This window comes from Rutidosis leptorrhynchoides, chromosome 3 (genome assembly GCF_046630445.1).
Source record: "Rutidosis leptorrhynchoides isolate AG116_Rl617_1_P2 chromosome 3, CSIRO_AGI_Rlap_v1, whole genome shotgun sequence".
NCBI classification, from domain to species: domain Eukaryota; kingdom Viridiplantae; phylum Streptophyta; class Magnoliopsida; order Asterales; family Asteraceae; genus Rutidosis; species Rutidosis leptorrhynchoides.
Window position 1 is genome coordinate 558,336,678 of NC_092335.1, and position 18,738 is coordinate 558,355,415.

Consider the following 18,738-nt stretch of genomic DNA (forward strand, 5'->3'; position numbering starts at 1 on the left):
TATATATATATATATATATATATATATATATATATATATTATGTATATGTATTTATATATGTATACTTGTATTTCGTGAAGGAATTTCATATGCCCGAGATACATAATTAATTATTGTGGCCAATATGTTATGATCCAAGTCGGGTCATACCCAATAACAAACCGTCAACACTTTTATGTATTTATTTTATAAGTGTGGATCTTTAAAATAAATACTTGACACTTAAATTTTAGAAATTGGTTTTCTAAGGATAAAATGCTTGAGATAATTATTTGGATAATTATAAGTACAAGTTTAATTATTTGTATAATTAAACTTACATGTGTGAGTTATAATTTTATATAATGGTTTATAAAATTAAATAAATGTGCAAGTAACATGCATATCTTTATAAGTGGCTTATGAAGTTAAAATGTGTATGTGTTATATATATAAAATAATACTAGACTTATTTTATATATTTGTACATGTAAAATTGCATGCAAGTAATACTTTTAAAAGGCAAAATTCAAATTTATGGAGGGAGTGTGGTGGGTGGCGGTTTTGGGGTGCCCAAGACAAGCCACCCCATGCTTCTTTTAATGTATTAAACCTCCAATCAAAAGGCATGCAATTCTCTCTCTCACACATACTTCCATTCAAGCATTTTCCATCTTGCAATTTTCTCTCCCTTTTCTCTCCATCTTGGCCGATTTTGGGAGCTCCATCAAAGGGTTTTTGGTTGATTTTTGCATGTAATTAAGTGTCTAAAATCCTAACCAAGAAGTGGGTGTTGATTCAAGGTTTGTGGGTATCATTCTCTTGAGGTTTCAAGTTAGAGACTTGCTTTTTCTTCATCATCATCTTCCTAGTTCTACACCTCCATTTGGAGAAGGTATAAACTCCTACTAGCTTATATTTACATTTTAGCATATATTTCAAGACTAGATCTATAATGGATTTCATGTTTAAAAGGGTTAAACTTTACATGCATGAACTTGATATTGCTTCCGCTTTATATATACATATACACACGAATTTATATGTAACAAAATGGGTTTTGTGACTTGTTTATGTATTGAAATCCATCATTGGTATCTAGAGCCAAGGTCTTGTTAATATGCTTCTTGTTTTGGCTAGTAAACTCACTTTCTTTACAATCTACCAACATGCATGAAAGTAGAATGTAAAAATATTGAGTTTTGGTGGGTGTATGGTGATGGCCGAAATATTTGGTCCCAAAAATGGGTTTGGGATTTCAAGTTTTGGCCATGGTTGATGTTATGTTGTTGTTCACAATCGAGCCTAGACCATGTGTTTGTTTGGTTGAATGATTTGGTGATTATTCATGGTTGTAATATTCATTCATATGGCTTGTAATTATTTTGTAATTTTGGTTTGTAATAAGTTATATGTATCTTGTAATTTTTGTATGTAATTTGTTCTATTTTGGTTTGTAAAATAGAATAGGTTGTTATTTCATTTTCTAGAAAAATTGTATTAGGATATGATTTTGTAAAATGAAAGTGAAGATTCATGAAGAAGATTACAAGATGAAGTTTTGAAGATTACAAGATTAAGTGGGAGATTTTGGTAAAATCTCTTACTTTGGTTTAACCCCTTAGGTGACATTTGTTTATTGGCTAAACAAATGTCTACCAAAATGGCTCTTGATTGTGAACACTTTGCTATGCATGTTTGTGTATGTTTGTATGTTTGGTTGCTACAAGATCATCACATGATTACACTTGCATAATACATTATAAAATGGTTATAATAAAACATAACAAAATGACACTAATAATTGGTTATTAGACTTGAATAAAATGGTTTATTTAAAAAGGTAATGAAATGGTTAAAACTAGTAATTGGTTACTAAAAGGCACATGAAAATGGGTTTTTCATAAACATACGACACACCAAATGCATGTTGGTGTATAGCACTTTGTTTTCTAAACTAGAATGTAGAAAACCTAAAATCCCTTTACTAATACAAGATAAACAAGTTAAACGCCATCCTTTTGTGGAAACACTTAGACATATTAGGAATCTCATGATGGGATAAAGGTCACCTAACCGTCATGAGTGAACTAATATGAATAAAGTACACTTTGCATGCTTGTGGGATAAAGGTCACCTAACCACTTGTATGTTAAGTCTACATGTCTACACAAGTAGGACGACTTGATTTGGGAATCATGAACTTAGGGTCACCGAAGCATGAGGAACAAATAGGCGTTGATGGGATTAATATGCCATGCAAAAGGATTGCATGATCCCATAACTTAGAAGTTGCAAAAGGATTGCAATTGTCATTATGACTACCTAGCTAAATCAAATGACGGGATAAAGGTCACCTAACCGAAATTTGATTTACCGTTGGATTCTAATATTTAATAAAACAAATTAAAAGGGTATTGTTTATTAAATCCAAATCGATACTTAAAAGAACTTTGTTGAATTTTGTAGATGGCCGCTAATAACAACAACAACATGAACAACGCACCACTTAACTTTAACAACCTATCGTTACGGTCTCTCCTCGAGAAAGACAAACTCAACCATACAAATTTTATGGATTGGTTCCGCAATCTTCGGATTGTCCTCAAACAAGAGGATAAAATGTATGTGCTTGAGGACCCCATTCCCGACCAACCGGATGAGAGTGATGTGGAGGCAATGGCCTCTTACGATAAGTATTGCCACGACTCCCTTCAAGTCTCATGCTTAATGCTTGGGACTATGATACCCGAACTCCAAAAGGATTTCGAGCATCATAGCGCTTACGACATGATAACACAATTGAAGGAGATGTTTCTCCAACAAGCACGTGTTGAGCGTTTCGAAACGGTTCGGGCGCTTCATGCTTGTCGTATGGACGAATCCCAATCGGTTTCATCTTATGTACTTAAGATGAAAAGCCTTATCGATCGTGCTAACCGTCTCAACCTTAACATATCTAATGAGTTAGCCACCGATCTTATCCTTAACTCCCTATCAAAGAGGTTTGATCAATTTGTAATTAATTACAACATGAATGGGATGGATAAGAGCATAGGTGAGCTTCATGGTATGCTTAGGACGGCGGAAACAAGCATGGGTAAAAGGGCTTTACCCGTGTTAGCAATCGATCAAGGTGGGTCTAAAGGTAACACCTCTAAGCCAAAGGTGGCTAAGAGAAAAAGACCCGTCCATCAAGGCAAAGGGAAGGGGAAGATGGTTACCCCAACCATCAACAAGGCCAAGAAGCAAAAGGTAGCCGAGAAGGCAAACCCCAAGGAAGACCCATGTTTCGGTTGCGGTGAGATGGGTCATTGGAAACGAAACTGTCCGGTCTATCTTAAAGAGTTGAAGGACAAGAGGGATGCAGGGCAAACCTCAGGTAATATATATATGGTATATATAGAGCTTAGTATTACTTCTTCTAATACATGGGTATTAGACACGGGATGTGGAACTCATATTTGCAATTCTTTGCAGGGGTTCAAAAGAAGTGATCATAAAGCGGGAACATCAAGTCTCTATATGGGCAATGGTGCAAAGGTGCATGTTAAAGCTCAAGGAGAATTTGTTTTGAAGCTTCCAAGTGGATTGGAGCTTATTTTAGAAAATGTTTTGTATGCACCGGATTTATGTCGAAACATTATTTCTATTTCTTGCTTAAGACAATGTGGTTTCAATGTTAATTTTATTGATAATGATATCCATTTTTCTAAAGATGATATATTCTATTTCAAGGCTACGCCTTCAAATGGAATTTATGAATTGGTTCATGATGATGCATCATCTAATAGCTCAATATACCATACTAGCACCAAGAAACTCAAAAGGGATTTGAGTGATTCCTATTTATGGCATTGTCTCCTTGGACATATAAACAAGAACCGAATGCATACACTTCAAAGGAATGGACTTTTGAAATCAAATGAAATGGATTCGTTTGATGTATGTGAATCTTGTTTACAAGGCAAGATGACTAAAGCACCTTTCAAAGGCACTTATGAAAGGGCTAAAGATTTATTGGGTTTAATACATTCGGATGTATGTGGACCCTTTAAACCCATAACTAGGAATGGTGAAAGATACTTTGTTACTTTCATTGATGACTTTAGTCGTTTCGGATATGTCTATTTACTAAGACACAAGGACGAAACGTTTAAAGCATTCAAAGAATATCAAAACGAGGTACAAAATCAACTCAATAGGACAATCAAGGTACTTCGTACCGATAGAGGAGGTGAATACCTAAGCGATGCCTTCCAAGATCATCTTAGGAGTTGTGGGATCATCTCACAACTTACTCCACCCGGAACACCCCAACTTAATGGAGTATCCGAAAGGAGGAACCGAACCCTAATGGATATGGTTCGATCTATGATGGCTAGAAGCTCGTTACCTCTATCATTTTGGGGTTATTGTCTATGCTCCGCGGCTCGTATTTTAAATATGGCCCCAACCAAGAAAGTGGAACGAACTCCTCATGAGATGTGGTTTGGAAAACCTCCTTCTCTTTCATACTTGAAAGTATGGGGATGTGAAGCTTATCCTAAGCGTTATGTAGCAAATAAGCTACATGCTCGATCCACAAAGTGTATCTTCATAGGATATCCCAAAGATGACATGGGATATTACTTCTATGATCCATCCGAGCAAACGGTATTTGTAGCTCGGAAAGCGGAATTCCTTGAAACCAAGTTCCTTATGGAAGGTGATGGTGAAAGAAAAATAGATCTTGTAGAGGTACAAGATCAAGCCGATGATACACAATTGGTTGACACTAGCACTCAACATGAGGATGCTGAAAATGATCAAGTGGATGATCAAGGTACACAAGACGTTCGAAGATCTAGTAGGATAAGTAATCCTCCCGAGAGATATGGGTTTCTCGTGGATGGTTGCTATACGGTTGATTTGGATGAACCGACAAACTACAAAGATGCTTTATCAAGGATAGATAAAGATAAATGGCAGGAAGCCATGAACGCCGAGATGCAATCCATGTATGAAAACCAAGTTTGGGAACTTGTTGAGCAACCTCCTAGCTCTAAGCTAGTTGATTGCAAGTGGATTTTCAAGATGAAAACCGACATACATGGAAACTTGGATACATACAAAGCTAGACTTGTAGCAAAGGGTTTCACTCAAACTCAAGGGGTTGACTATGATGAAACCTTCTCGCCTGTGGCAATGCTAAAGTCTATTAGGATATTATTTGCCATCGCTGCTCATTATGATTACGAAATTTGGCAAATGGATGTCAAAACCGCTTTCCTAAATGGATATCTTGAGGAAGATGTCTATATGGTACAGCCCGAAGGTTTTGTCGATCCGAAAAATCCTAAAAAAGTATGCAAGTTAAAGAAATCAATCTATGGGTTGAAACAAGCATCGAGAATGTGGAATCATCGTTTTAATGAAGAGGCAAAGAAATTTGGCTTTATTAAAAATGGTGATGAAGCTTGTGTATACAAGAAGGCTAGTGGGAGCTCCATAATGTTCCTTGTGCTATATGTGGATGACGTATTATTATTTGGGAATGATATAACCACAATGCAAGAGGTCAAAACTTGGTTAAAAAGTTGCTTCTCCATTAAGGATCTTGGAGAAGCACAATATATATTGGGGATTGGAATCTATAGGAATAGATCCAAGAGATTGATAGGCTTACGTCAAAGTACATACATTGATAAGGTCTTGAAAAGGTTCAAGATGGAAAACTCTAAGAAAGGTTTGGTACCTATTCAAAGAGGAACCGTTCTCAGTTCATCTCAGTGTCCTACCACGAAAGATGAACAAGAGAGAATGAAGAAAGTCCCATACGCATCTGCTATTGGGTCTATCATGTATGCAATGATATGTACTAGACCGGATGTGTCATGCGCTCTAAGCTTGACAAGTAGATACCAGAATAACCCAGGAAATAGTCATTGGACTGCGGTTAAATGTATATTGAAATACCTTAGAAGGACTAAGGATATGTTTCTAATATATGGGTCTGGTGAGGAGGAACTCGTTGTAAAAGGTTACGTGGACGCGAGTTTCCAAACTGATCGAGATGACTCTCGGTCACAATCCGGTTATGTATTCATGTTAAATGGTGGTGCGGTCTCTTGGAAGAGTGCGAAACAGGAAGTTGTTGCGTTATCCACTACAGAGTCGGAGTACATTGCCGCCTCATTGGCAGCTCAGGAAGCTGCATGGATGAAGAAATTCATCGACGACTTAGGAGTGGTCCCATCCATTCAGGACCCTCTTTGGATCTTTTGTGACAACGAGGGTGCGATTGCTCAAATCAAGGAACCTCGTGCTCATCAAAAGACTCGTCACATTGAGCGGAGATTCAACTACATTAGGGATGAGGTTGAAAAGGGAAAGATATGTATTCACAAAGTTCACACAGATCAAAATGTTGCGGATCCACTCACGAATCTTTTACATGGGCCAAAACATGAGGGACATGTTTGTGCATTAGGGCTTCGACATTCTAGTGATTGGAATTGATCTACTTTATGTATTGTAAGGGAACGAATTAGTTCAAACTCATTAATATAATTATGGTATTAATTTAAATTATGAGTCATGTTCCAATTTAGCATATTTTATCCATGAATAAATTATTATTCTAAATTCCGTAGTTGATCACATTTGTGGGAACAAGTGTGAGGTCTAGACTATTATGAACTTGGATTGGTTAACATTCAAATGGTGAATGTAGGGCAAGGTTGCAACCAAGGTTCATAGATATTTGTGGGACACAAATATTGGAAGACCCGCTCTCAAGATTACTATATGGAACCTTTGTGGTTGATCACATGTAATCTTGAGTAAAGGAGAATATCATTATATCCTCTGACCTGAGACACATATTGGGTTCAGATATTCACCGAATATTGTGCCTTGATTCTTCCCTTCGCTATTCTGAAACATGGTAGTACATAAGGGAGGCTTCAGGTATGATACGAAGTGTAGTGTCTAGGACGTATGTAGTCAAGATGGAATTTGTCCCTCTTATTCGTTGAGAGTCAGATGTCTAAGGCCTGACAAAGTTAAATCTATAAGAGAGTGATCATTCTATGTCTCTTGGATTTAACATGACATCTAGGACAAAAGAATATATTGAAAGATTCACCTAAATCATATTTGAGGTGGGAACTCGAAAGGGATGATGTTATTGAATGGCACTAAGTCATAACACATTGGGGGTGATGGACGGTCGTTAGGTGGTATCCGTCACTTACATTAATTCCTTATGTTTCTCGTGCAAGTGGGAGATTGAAGGAATTTCATATGCCCGAGATACATAATTAATTATTGTGGCCAATATGTTATGATCCAAGTCGGGTCATACCCAATAACAAACCGTCAACACTTTTATGTATTTATTTTATAAGTGTGGATCTTTAAAATAAATACTTGACACTTAAATTTTAGAAATTGGTTTTCTAAGGATAAAATGCTTGAGATAATTATTTGGATAATTATAAGTACAAGTTTAATTATTTGTATAATTAAACTTACATGTGTGAGTTATAATTTTATATAATGGTTTATAAAATTAAATAAATGTGCAAGTAACATGCATATCTTTATAAGTGGCTTATGAAGTTAAAATGTGTATGTGTTATATATATAAAATAATACTAGACTTATTTTATATATTTGTACATGTAAAATTGCATGCAAGTAATACTTTTAAAAGGCAAAATTCAAATTTATGGAGGGAGTGTGGTGGGTGGCGGTTTTGGGGTGCCCAAGACAAGCCACCCCATGCTTCTTTTAATGTATTAAACCTCCAATCAAAAGGCATGCAATTCTCTCTCTCACACATACTTCCATTCAAGCATTTTCCATCTTGCAATTTTCTCTCCCTTTTCTCTCCATCTTGGCCGATTTTGGGAGCTCCATCAAAGGGTTTTTGGTTGATTTTTGCATGTAATTAAGTGTCTAAAATCCTAACCAAGAAGTGGGTGTTGATTCAAGGTTTGTGGGTATCATTCTCTTGAGGTTTCAAGTTAGAGACTTGCTTTTTCTTCATCATCATCTTCCTAGTTCTACACCTCCATTTGGAGAAGGTATAAACTCCTACTAGCTTATATTTACATTTTAGCATATATTTCAAGACTAGATCTATAATGGATTTCATGTTTAAAAGGGTTAAACTTTACATGCATGAACTTGATATTGCTTCCGCTTTATATATACATATACACACGAATTTATATGTAACAAAATGGGTTTTGTGACTTGTTTATGTATTGAAATCCATCATTTCGTATATGTATATGTATTTACGTATATATCTGCATTTGTATCATTATATATATCGTTATCTATATATATTTAATTGTAAATCATTTATATATAGAAACAAAATAATAATCTTTATATTAGTATTTCATATTAATTTTATTAGTAATAATGAAACTAATACTAATAATAGAAATAAGAATGATAATAATATCAATAGTATTAATAATTAATAATAAAAATTATTTTTATAATAATCTAAATTACTAATAATAATAAGAATAATGAAAAAAGTAATAATAATTTGAAATAACGGCAATAATACTAATAATAATAATAATACAAATAATACTTAATAATGACATTACTAATAATAACTTTTAATCATAATAATTAAAATGATGATATTATTAACAATCATAATATTATTAATAATCATGATAATTAAATGAATGTTAATCCAAATAATGATACAATAACAATAATAAAATAATTTACATGTATCACATTTCATATATTATTTTACATTTTAATTCAAGTGATTAAAGTATACTTTATTAATTTTTAAAATACTCTATATATATACTTATATTTGTATATATATATATATATATATATATATATATATATATATATATATATATATATATATATATATATATATAATATATATATATAAAATATATATTTATATCTTTTATATATATACTCCAACATGCATATCATAATATTTCTCTATAGAAGTCGTATATATTTATATATAGCTTTAAATTAATAACCACTTTATTATCTTGTATATTACTTCACATTCTTAATTTTTAATGATTAACTTTTATTATTTCTAATTACTATATATATTTACATTTATATATGTATATATATGTACATATTTATTTACAATTAATTGTTCGTGAATCATCGGAACAGTCAAAGGTCAAATGATCTCATGAAAATAGTTCAAAACTTTTAAGACTCAGTTTAATAGAATTTGCTTATCGTGTAGAAATCATATTAAGATTAAGTTTAAATTTGATCGGAAATTTCCGGGTCGTCACAGTACCTACCCGTTAAATAAATTTAGTCCCGAAATTTGAGTGAGGTGGTCATGGCTAATAATAAAAATGTTTTCATGATGAATATGAGTTGATAAATAGAGTTTTATCATCATTGAGCAATATAGATAAAACAATTCGATTATTCGAAGAGCACGAATGAAGCTATCACAAAATAGTGAAATGAGGAAAATAAAGATTTATCTTAACTTTTGACGTAGTCACGGTTGATTTTCCGGATTTCAAGGAATATAGAGATAATCTTCAAAATCTATATAATATTCGGTTCTTCGGTAATTAAGAAAATTAGAATCCTCCTTGGTAAAATGCGATGATCTGTTTCGATTGCTCTATCAGATATTTCACTATAAATCTACTCCTTTCATTTCCTTTATATTTTGGAGTTCCATCCTTTTGTTTTCTCTTCTCGACTTTAAATCAAGCGAATAATGGTCCAGAATTCGTAAGTATGGAATTTCGAATGAATTTAATGTTCTAAACAAGAAAGAACGTAATCGTACGATTTGATTTGTCAAATTACCTGAATTACTGAGAATAGAACTATTAAGAATATACTTTCTTGATATGTTCAGAAGTTAAGCAGAATGAAAGAGTTATGTAACATGGCACATGATGATGTTATGATCTGTGAATCATCACGTCCCATTAGAAACTTAGCATGACTTACTGTAATATAATCACGTTGATCAAGTGTCATTATATTATACTAACTCATGCATCAGTTCCCAACACTACTTCAAAAACATTCATATTTTTATGTTTCTAATTTTTTAGAATTTAGAAACTAAAATAGTTTCCTTTCTGATGTAACGCAGATAGCACGAAGAGATAAATAATTTTGGACAAGAATATTTATGAAAATATCCTCAGAAATATCAAAGATATTTATGATTATATTTTGGAATTTCTAAGATCGAAGGTTGATGAAGAAAATCCTTTCGCAAGGATTTAGAATAAATAAGGAGTAAGATATTCTCTAAAGATTTCAAAGGATCCAGAATTACCTGGATTCTTTGAATATAGGGTATGGTTCTTGTATTTGTCCTTGGTCTCCTTCATGGTTAGCTCAATTTGTTTTTCAGTATCAAATTTTCTATCGAGCGTTCCCAACATTCCATTCTTTATTATCAAACTTTTTAGCCGTTTAGACCATCTACAATTTTGCTGTTTCCTCAACATTTAATGCTACCATATCTGAATCATCGGTTATCAATCCGAGGTGGTTTCAAGAGAATTGTGTTTTTAGATGATTAAACGCTGATGGTAATATGGTAGAATATAAAAGGTTTCCCGTAACAATAAAAGAGCACGCATATATATCAAGGTGATAAATAAGTTGTTTTGAACGAAAAGTCGAAGTTGACTTGCTGGAGCTGTGACAAAATTTGCTACTTTGAAAGGAATTACCAAGTTATTTTGGGTAACAATAACACTAAAGGAATTAACACAGATACATGTTAAACGTTTACTCAGGTTCCGAGAGTTTTCAAGTGCATTACTATATGCATAAATCTTTTCTTCCATCGATGAAGTGCGGTTGACTCATCATCTCTATTGAGGTGTTTTCAAGAATCATGAAAGGTTTGAACGCAGATTGTAATCATCAAGATACAAACGAGGTTTAAGATGAAATCAAGTGGCAAACTTGAAGGAATGTTTAGTTTCATATGTTATAATCAATATTTTAATTCATTTTAATTGTCCAATGTTATTAGTCCACAGTCGATAGTCCACAGTTAACAGTCCAATAATTCATATATAGTTTAGTATATAATATTCAAATTAATTAATACGTATCGTGACCCGTGTACATGTCTCAGACTCGATCACAACTCAAAGTATATATATATTATTATAGAATCAACCTCAACCCTGTATAGCGAACTCGGTCATTACAGCATATAGAGTGTCTATGGTTATTCCAAATAATATATATAGATGCATCGATATGATATGTCAAAACCTTGTATACATGTCCCGATATTTAAAGTGCGTAAAATAAATAACAGAAATTAAATGACGATAAATAAAGTGCGTAAAGTAAATAACATAAATTAAATGACGATAAATAAAATTGCGATAATTAAATTGCGATAAATAAACTGCGATAAATAAAATGTATTCAGTTAGCTAGGAACTGTTTGCTGTAAACAGTTAGCGTGTATTCTTAACAAAAATTTTCTCATAGTTAATTCGTTTGTTTCTAACAAATTTTATTTTGTCAAATGTTTTCTTCATTATGCCACTTGTTGAATTCTGATAGGTCAAAATCCAAATATAAAATTGAATGAAAATGGTTATTCTGCGGTGAACGGATACATATATCGGTGGTTGTAAGTAGGATAGTAAATGATTGTTGAATCAGATTTGAAAGAATGTACAGTGTAACTTATTAACGTGAAATCTAAATATTCCTCGTGTATTACCTACCCGTTAAAATATTTTCACCATTAACAGTTTGTACAAAGAAATTTTAATTACAATCTTTATGAAAACATATATACATATATATTTTCTTCAGATGTAATCATGGATTTAATGAGTTAATATGATATTAAACTCATTTGATTTTTGGTTTGAGCTAGAATAAATAATCTCTAAAACTTTTAGAAACAACATATTCTTCGCAGAATATTTCTTCAATGAAGTTATGAATTAATACTTCATCGTTCATTGTTGTTGGTACTCCTTGGTATATATGGTGCATATGACGTTGAAGTTCGTGTGACAGATTGTGAAGTTGAGGTTTGCGATGCAGTTGTTGTTGGTGGTGGTAATGGTACTATTGGCGTTGATTATGGTGGTACTGGTTATGCGGCTGGTGCTGCTGCTGGTGTTTGTAATCTTTGCACCATATTCTCCAAAGTCACTACCCGAGCACGAAGCTCGTTGACTTCTTCTATTACACCGGGGTGATTGTCGGTTCGGACGAGCAGATAAATATGATCTAAAATTTGGTATAGTATATAATCGTGACGAGATACTCTGGAAATGAGAGAGAAAATGGTGTTTCGGACAGGTTCGCCGGTAAGTGCTTCAGGTTCTTCGCCAAGAGGGCAATGTAGTGGATGAAAAGGATCACCTTCTTCTTGTCTCCAATGATTGAGGAGGCTACGAACCAAGCCCCAATTCATCCAGAATAGATGATGGCTAATTGGTTGATCCATTCCGGTTACACTGCTTTCGAAGCTCGAGTGAAAATCTATAACGACCCTCATTTTTCCATTCTATATTTTTCCAATATTAAAAGCCCAAACAATATAATTAAAACTTAATGATTAAACTTTAATCAACAATTGTTAAGTGTTAAGAGTTAGAAAACATATTAATTAACTTTGTACAAAAATTGACAAGTTAATAAAAGATGAAAATAATAAACTGTTAGTCGACACTCACTGCTAATTAAAATTTATGCATTTATGTAATATTATAACTAATAACCTATAAGTAATAAATAAAAAGTGACATTTATATAAATAATAAAACAATTGGGAACTAAATATATACAAGTCATGAATTAGTAAAAAGAAAATAATACTTATCATGTAGTAAATGTAAAAATAATAATAATAATAATAATAGTAGTAATAATAATGAGACTAAAAAAATATTACATCCTTATGTTGACTAAAAATAAAGTATAAACTAGTACATCCTTATGTTGACTAATTATAAACTAGTACCACCTATTGTTGACTAAAAATTATAAAACAAAATAAAATCATTAATTAGAACATCCTTATGTTGACTAACACTCTAATACTTGCACTATATAAACACCTAGTTTCTCATTCACAAATCACACCAAAATCCTCTCTCAAAAACAATCTCTCCCTCTCCCTCTCTTGTGGTATTTGGATCTTCAAGCTTGTTCTTCGTGTTCTTCAAGAATCTTCAAGGAGTTCTTCAAGATTTTCAAGGCTTTGATCTTCCATCTTCATCGTGTTCATCTTTTCTTTGTTAATTATCTTGAATCTTCAAAGGTATAACATAAACCCTAAACTATTTACATAAACTTTGATCTTTGATAATTCATATTCATATTATAAACTTGTTATTCATAAGTATATACATAAACACACCTAGATTTATATATACATATATACATGTAAAAAAAATATTTATATATATATATATATATATATATATATACATATATATACGAATTATATATACATATACATATTAAAACCTTAAACCCTAATTACACCTAAACTATAATTCTTAAACCCTAATTAATTAAACTCTAAACATTTATGAAACCCTAGGACATTAATTACTAAACCCTAGTTATTAATTACTACTTTAATTAACTAACCCTAATTAATGAAACCCTAATACTACTTATACTAGTACTTAACATGTATACACTATTACTATTACTAGCACCTATAACCTACTAATTATATTGTAGCACAAAAACATTTTGGGATATGTATTAGAGATGTATAGATCTTCGAACTTTCTTGACGAATGGTTTCTACGAGATTCTAGGCAGAGGGTTTGGATTTCCGATTTAAAGGGTCCTATGGCTCAAGCCCCTAGATCTAAATTAGCCATTCGAAGGGAAAGGGGTGATTGGAAGCTTATCTAATACGGCAAGTATCCTAAAATGGAAACACTCATAAAAGTAGAAACTCTCTAGTCATAGAAACTTAGTAAAATAAGAAACTTTCTAAAAATAGAAACTTTATAAAAATAGTAACTTACTAGGAATAGAAACTTAGTAAAACAAACTATACTTAAACACATACTTAAACTTAAACATGGGCAAAACACTTAACTACTCTTAAATGTCAATAGGTTGACTTTCCTGCTCACTCGTTCAACTCTCTATTCCGAGGAATAACTCTCTCTACTTACTAAGGTGATTTTTATAGCCCCACTTTTTACTATTTTATTACTATTTTGAAACTATGGGGTGAGACACATGCTTGCTTTTAAATTTTTAACATGCAATATTTTAATAACTGTTTTACAATATTTATATACGTGAATTCATAGCCCCACTTTGTACTGTTTCATAACTGTTTTATAACTTTTGGGGTGAGAATACATGCACAACTTTTATAACTATTTTACACGTATTAACTATTAAACTGTGATATATTGGGCTATGACCAGCTAGCCCCCAACCGATAAGTATAAACGATAACTTGTTACGGGGTAAACTTGAAAGTCTAGTCTAAATATCAGTACTTACACGTATCTACTATTAAACTGTGATATGTTGGGCTATGACCAGCAAGCCCCCAACCGACAAGTATAAACGATAACTTGACACGGGGTAAACTTGAAAGTCTAGTCTAAATATCAGTACCAACTGTTAAAACTATGCTATACCCGGCTATGTCCGACTAAGTCCCTACAGTGATATTTTTAAGTGCTGCGGCATGCTTATTTATTGGGGGTAGGCCTATCGGGAGTAACGTCCCCGATACATTTGACTCAGTCTTTGTATTACTTGATAATGAAATTTAAACCGACAAGGACAGACACAACTTGTCATGGGGCAAACTTGAACGTTTAGTCTAAATATCACGCACTGGCATAACTTTTGGATCTGCGAGATCTACTTTTTGATCCTGCGGGAGATCAACTTTACAACTAAATCTTGTGGTCTAAAAACAACGATAACTACTTTTGTTAAACCTATGAACTTCACTCAACCTTTTTGGTTGACACTTTAGCATGTTTTGTCTCAGGTGCTGTTTGATTCAAGCTTTCTTATCTACTACTTATGTGATGCTACTTGGACTTAGGATCAAGAGATATCGCATTTATTACTTCTGCATATGAACAATTACTTTATCGTTATTTCCATTATTGTAACGACATTTCATTTTCCGCTGCGTACTCAATAAAGTTAAATTTTCTCATTTAGTATTGTTCTCGTATTATAATATGTTGGTTTATTTGATATTAGTAACGTTTCTTCCAGACCCTATTGGGAGGATGTTACAGATTGGTATCAGAGCATAACCAGGCTGTTATAGAGAACCAGGATTGCAATTTTATGTGTGCCTTACTTGCTAGCTAGGGTGCCTTACCAATCTAGGAAACTATAACCTTTCCTGCCTTACACTTAAAGCACTTAGGATTGCCTTATAATCCTAACAATCATGCTTTACCAAACTTGACTTAAAGATTCTAATCAAAGTCTCTTTCCTAATGTAGGACTACAACTTTTCTTGACCATAGTGCCTTTAATTGTTGCCTTTAACTGTTAAATGCTACACTATACTTTATAAACTTTACTTATCTTAGAATGACGAGCTAATCTAAGAACTCTGCTCACTTTCCTGAGTACTATCCAATTACACCACCGCATCTAAATGCGACACAATGATTTCAGAAATTCTTGACATTCATAAGTCATCTATCATGGTTATGTGTATTACATATGTATTACATGAAATATTATCCATGATTTTGAAACTCTTATAATTGTTACTACTCACACACAAACGTATATAACTCCCTGTTATATCACCTACCTATATGCCTTATGCCTTTATGCATCGGTTTATGAATCGAAAAATGTCATTGGGTTATCACAGTATACGAATTGAAAGTCTTTAATCAAAAGATTATTAGATTACATACTTATCACTTTATGATCTCGACACGTCATACTGCCATTATTAAAGTATAGACACATCATATCTTATTATATCTTATCGTATCTATCCCAATAGATTTTGTCTAACACTTTTCCTAAATTCCCGCCGTAAATTACGGAAATCTTTTTGCTATATACACGTATTCGAGGAGACGAATATATCATCCAGTATTCAACACTAATCTCATATCAAAAACCCTAATTCCAAACACATAATATGGATTCCTCGAACTCTTCGAGCTCCAATGGCAGCGTAACCGGAATGAACCAACCAATCAGCCATCATCTATTTTGGATGAATTGGGGATGGGTTCGTAGTAAACTTAATCAATGGAGACAAGAAGAAGGTGATCCCTTCCACCAACCGAATTCACCTCTTGGTGAAGAACCTGAAGCACTTACTGGCGAACCCGTTCGGAACACTATTTTCACCCTCATTTCCAGGATATCCAGTCACGAATATATAATATCTAAAATTTTAGATCTTATTCATCCACTTGTCCGAACCGCCAATCATCCCGGAATAATAGAAGAAGTCAACGAGCTTCGCGCTCGAGTAGTGGCTCTGGAGAATATGGTGCGAAACCTACGAACACCAGCAGCAGCACCAGCAGCATAACCAGTACCACCAGTACCATCAGCATCACCACCAACATCACCAGCTTCACCAACGACAACATCCGCATTCCACGCCTCAACATCGCACTCAGTACCTCAAACATCAACATCATACGCCCCATAGATACCAAGGAATATTATTAATAATGAGTTAAGATGTATTGACTCATTCTTCCTGAAGAATTACATATGTATACTTTATATATATGGATTGGAACAATAATAAATCTTTTCGTACTAAGCTATTACGTGTGAATCTTAACTAGTATGTACTACATGGTTAATTCATATCACAATATGCTATGATGTACATCTTTTGTTAATAACTTAACAATCGTTAATCATTGCTTCAATACAATAAACTCCATTTCGTAATAAACCAAGTGTATTACTCAAATATATGATTGATTGTATACTTTAATTTTCGATGTACTCGAAACTTTCTAGAAAATATCATTAGTGCCTTATGAATTTCACAAGAATTCCAAGAGCACCAACATCATATACCGAAGTATATCAATAACAATGAACGATGAAGTATTAATTCATAACTTCATTAGCGAAATATTTCACGACAATTATGAAATCTCTAAGGTTTTGGAGATTATTTATTCTCGTTTCAACAGCAAATCAAATGAGTTTAATATTATATTAGCTCATTAAAACCATGATTACATCTGAAGAATACATATATGAACGTATATCTTCTCTTTTGTACAAACTGTTAATTGTAAAAAATATTTTAACGGGTAGGTAAAACCCGAGAGATATTCATATCTCATATAAATATGTTACATTGTACATTCTTCCATTCTGATTCAGCAGTTGTTAACTATACTACTTACATTCACATGATATATGTATATGTTCACCAAAGAAAAACCATTTTCATACAAATTCAGTTACATACTCTGATTTTGACATATCGAAACTTAAGTAAAGCTTTAGCAAGTGTTATCTTCCTAAAGATCACTACATTCATGAATTATATTCATTCGTATTCTATGATGAATTATCAAATCAAACCACCGAACTTACCATTCCTTACTTTTGAAAATCACAACATTTCTTCGTCAACCGTTAGATCCATTGATGGATGCATCTTACGCTTAAACACTTCAAATTTAAAATTCTTGAAAACATCCTTTGAATCTTGACGATCGCAATCAGCGTTTAATCATCTAAAAATGAAATTTCTTGAAACCATTTCGGATTGATAACCGATGATTCAAATATGGCTGCATTAAATGCAGAGGAAACAGAAAAATTGTAGATGGTCTTAAGGGCCAACAGTTTGATAATAAAGAATGGTACGTTGGAAAAGCTCAAAAGAAAATTTGGAACTGAAAAACGGATTGAGCTAACCATGGAGGAGACCAAGGACAAACACAAGGGTCAAACCCTATATTCAAAGAATCCAGGTAATTTTGGATCCGGTGAAATCTTTAGAGAATATCTTGCTCCGAAGTCATGTTAAAAGCTTGCGGAAAATTTTTCTTCATCAACTTTCGAACTTAGAAATTCCAAAATATCATCATAAATATCCTCTATATTTCGAAAGATATCTTCATAACGATTCATGTCCGCAATTAAGTATCTCTTTGCGATATCTTTATAAAGGAAACTGTTTTAGTTTCTATATTCTGTAAAATTCGAGTTTAAATTATAAATGCTTTGAAGAAGTGTTGGGAATTGAAGCATGAGTTAGTATAATATAATGACGTCAGGCCAACGTGATTATATTACAGTAAGTCATGCTAAGTTTTTAATGGAAGATGATGATTCATAGATTTTATAATCATCATTTTCCATGTTACACGACTCTTACATTCTATTTAACCTCTAAACATATCAAGAAAATATTTTTCTTGATGATTCGGTCTTTTCCGGATATTCTGGTAATATGACAAATCAAATCGTGCTATTACCTTTCCTTTCTACTTTATATATTATGATCATTCGAAACTTCATACCTATGAATTCTGGACCATTACTCGCTTGACTTGAAGTCGGGAAGAAGAAACAAAAGCATAAAGCTCCGACATATAAGGGAAAATATAAAGCCCGATAACGACTCCGAAATTACAAACCGTGTATATCAATGCGTATAGCAATATAAAGACACGGGATAATTAAAAACACTATAACCCCAAGAGCATAGTAGAAGTAAACAGATTCCTCTGGCGGTAAAAGAAAAA